This window comes from Ochotona curzoniae, unplaced genomic scaffold (genome assembly GCF_017591425.1).
Source record: "Ochotona curzoniae isolate NIBS_2020 unplaced genomic scaffold, NIBS_Ocur_1.0 contig_430, whole genome shotgun sequence".
Taxonomy (NCBI): domain Eukaryota; kingdom Metazoa; phylum Chordata; class Mammalia; order Lagomorpha; family Ochotonidae; genus Ochotona; species Ochotona curzoniae.
In genome coordinates this window covers 18,547,400-18,551,225 of record NW_024466219.1, presented here as the reverse complement: position 1 = coordinate 18,551,225, position 3,826 = coordinate 18,547,400, and the positions used below count along the sequence as shown (strand labels likewise).

Here is a 3,826-nt window from a genome sequence, read left to right as displayed (position 1 = left end):
GTCTGTGAGGCTTAGCTGCTCCAGCGCTTCACAATAAACCCAATTAAAGGGGAGGAATGCAGGGGTTTTCTTTCCCAGGACCGTAACCAAGCAGCCTTAAAGGGGAGTGAGAGTAGCTAGGATGGCTGGCATCTCTCCTTCCTCTCATGTACTCTGCTCTCCCTCCCCTCCCAGAGAGCAGCATCCAATCTGATCAGGAAGAATGCCATGCCACAGGACCCTGGTGTGCCTGGTGTGTGTGTGTGTGTGTGTGTGTGTGTGTGTGTGTGTGTGTGTGTGTGTGTGTGTGTGTGTGCCTGGTGTGTGTGTGTGTGTGTGATTGCATTGATGTGTGTGATGGAAAGCAAGACAGAGCAGGAATGAAAAAAAAAAAAAACAGGATAACAAAACATCAAACGCTCACTTTCCCTTGGCCTGAACAGTCATTACAGCAAGTCAGAGCCGCTTTCTAGGATTGTCTGCCTCAGTTTCCCTTGTACTCACTCTTGCTGGAGTCTGTGGTCTACACATGCCTGCCTCTGCCAGAGCCAGAGAATATCCACATTGGTGACCTTGAGGAGACTGAATGAAGACCCTTGTCACCCACCTGGGGCCTGGAGGTGGAGGGATGGATCTGCTGCCTTGGGTTCTCTGCTTGTTCCTTTTTAACCTCCCTTAACGTGACATCTGCTCCCAGGGTCCACGCATCCAGCTGAGTGGTTTTCCTTAATTTGAACATACAAATGTCTTCCCTCACCTGTGGACAAGCATGCACCTGTTGGGGCTCCCTGTATCCCACTTTTGTCCTGGGTTTCCCTGCTACCTTCGCTAGCACCCAAGTGAGAACCATCCCTTCCTCTGTGCTGGGTCCTCCCTGGCATTCCACATCCAGCCAGTGGCTGTACACTCTCAGCAGTCAGTTCCCTCGCACTACCTTTTAAAGTATACCTTTTATGCAGGTAGCTTTAAAAGAATTAAGTCATTTGTACAGGTCAACAGTAAGAACTACACCAAAAAGTGTACATGGAGTTTCTTTTATCCCACCCCTCCTTTGGCTTCTGCCCCTGGTCTTGCCATTTACAGTGGCTATTTTTATTAGCTCCCTATCTCTCTGGTATTTCTTTATGTGGATGACAGCAAATATGTGGCTATCTGCCTCATTGTTATCTATCAATCCACTTTCTTTTTAAGACTTATTTACTTTTATTGGAAAGTCAGATTTATAGAGAGAAGGAGAAACAGAAAGATCTTCCATCTGCTGGTTCGCCCCCCAGGTAGCTGCAACAGCTGGAGCTGAGCTGATCTGAAGCCAGGAGCCAAGAGCTTCTTCCAGGTCTCCCATGTGGGTTCAGGGTCCCAAGGCTTTGGGTCAACCTCTTCTGCTTTCCCAGGCCACAGGCAGGGAGCTGGATGGGAAGTGGAGCAGGTGGGATATGAACCGGCACCCGTATGGGATCTTGGCAGGTGTAAGGAGAGGACTTTAGCTACTAGGCTACTGTGCTGGGCCCTATCGCCTTTCTTATATAGAGGCAAGAAGTCAATATTTCTACTCTAGTATTTTTTTTTTTTGAGATTTTATTTATATTTGTTTGAAAGGCAGGTTTATAGAGAAGAACAGGGAGGAAAAGAGAGAAAGATCTTCCATCTACAGCTTCACTCCCCAAATGGCCACCATGGCCAAAGCAGAGCCAAACTGAAGCCAGGAACCGGGTGCTTCTTCAGGGTCCCCCCCCCCCCCCCCCCCCCCCCCGTGGCTTCAGGGTCCCAAACACTTTGATCATTTCTGTTGTTTTTTTCAGGCCACAAGCAGGGAGATGGATGGGAAGTAGAGCAGCTGGGACACAAGCAAGCATCCCCATGGTGTCCCAGTACTTGCAGATGAAGGATTAGCCTGCTGAGCAATCCTATTGGCCTCTAATTTACTCTAGAGTCTTCATCCAGACCTCCTTCTCGCTCCCAGGCCTAGCTGTAATGGGATGGGCTCTAACTAGTCCCTGGGTGGGCCCAGTATAGTAGGGTCATGAAAAGTGGTTCTGGAAAAGACTTCTAGTTGAACATTGGCATCTTCTGTTGCCTAAATGTGTGAGCTTGGGCAAGAAGCTTCATCTCTCCAAGTCTCGGTTTTCTCATCTGTGAAATGGACTAATTACTGAACTTATACACCAGTAGGGTGAATGGAGGTAGAGTACAAGTTGCTCAGAACTGTAACTGGCCTCGGCAAGCACTATACGTGTGCGCTATGGATGACCTCTTGGTTATGGTCTAAATTTTTGTACTTCCAACCAAAGTCTTCTGTTGATGGCATGAGGAAGAGTGATCAGATCAGCATTGTGGCAGCCTCGGAGATAGCATTCACACCCTCTCATAACAGAAGCTCTGAGGGCTGCCTTGTCCCTCTGCCAGCCACCTGCTGAGGGCACAGAGAGAACCAGGAACTTTCTGGGAAGCAGAGAGCAATATCTTACTGACCAGGTACCAAGTGTCTAGGCACCTTGATCTTGAACTTGAGCTCCCAGAACCAGGAGACATTTATTCCTGTTGTTACTAAGTCACCCAGTTAGTGGCCTTTTGTTTCACCAGCCCATATGGGTCAAGCCACTCTCCAGTATAGCTTACATTCTTGCTGGAAGTGCCTCAATGAAGCATTTTGCTTCTACTTTGAAAATCTCCACTGCCTACAGAATAATATGCAAACACACTAGTGTACCCGTGCAGGCCTCCCAGAGCTTGGAACAAAAACAATCCCATTTCCTACCCCTTTCTTCCTGCCCACCTGACACTCCAGCCATGCCACAGGAGACCCTGACTTCCAACATGCCACTTCCTCCAGAGCTGGTGCCTGGTGTTTGCCTGGTACCTCCCTATTGTCTGCCTGTGGAAATGCTACAGATAAATCCACATGGAATGTCACCTCACCCAGGAGGCCTTCCGTGGTCTGCCCCCTTTCCCAAAAGTTCATCATTCTTTGTTCTGAATTGTTCTCCAATTCTGTTTAAAGCTCTCCTAGTTCTGAAAAAAAAATTTTTTTTTTGGTAAAATGTGTGTTCTGGCTATTTCCAATTTAATCTCTCTTCTTGGATTGAGAGTTCTTTGAGGGGAGTATTTTCGCCATCCTTCCCCTTTCCTCTTTCCTCCTGTTCTTGGTTCTGCTACTGCTTGGTGGGACTTACAGATTCATCAGCCTTAGAAAGGGCTTTAAGAGTTAATGTTAAATATTAAATATGCTGATGACTGGTGCACACAGTATGTACCCTATGCTTGTAGTTATTAGAATGGAGGATAATAATAATAATGACGATAATAGTACATTCCAATTGTGGACTCAATATCCCAGGTTTTACCCAGTCTCTGGGTACTGTACCTGCCTGCATTCTGGAGTCAGGGAATTTCTCACAGCTGTGAACAGCTGGAAAATGCCTATGAATACAAGACATCTTCCCCAACTTACACACACACACAATCGTTTAGATATTTACTAAGTGCTGACCGTGTCCTAGGTAATAAGCCAATGAAACCAGCCACAAAATTCCCACGAAGTGTCCGAGTCAGTCCTGCACTCTGTGAGCTGCTCTGCTGAGATGCTCAACTGGGCAAAGTTCTGCCTGCTGCCACTAGCCCACCTTCCTCCTTCCCTCCTGCTGATATCAGAAAGGTACTTCTCCTGGCAAGCACTGACGTGATCCTATGGCAGTTGTCACAGAACCAAAGGAAGATCAGAGCACCGTTGCTCAAGGGTTGGTGGGGACTAAGGGGTGTTCCCTAATAGTTGTCAAGGAAATGAACGAGAAATTTTGGCTGTATAACACACACACACACACACACACAACACGCTTGGTGGTATTTTTGC

The 3,826-nt window shown here is 47.4% G+C and overlaps 1 long non-coding RNA gene across 1 annotated transcript in view; it reads left to right on the top strand.

Annotated features, from left to right (window-relative positions):
• The window catches only part of LOC121160013, a 424,394-nt gene that overhangs the window by 12,619 nt on the left and 407,949 nt on the right, over positions 1 to 3,826 (top strand). The window lies entirely within an intron of this gene.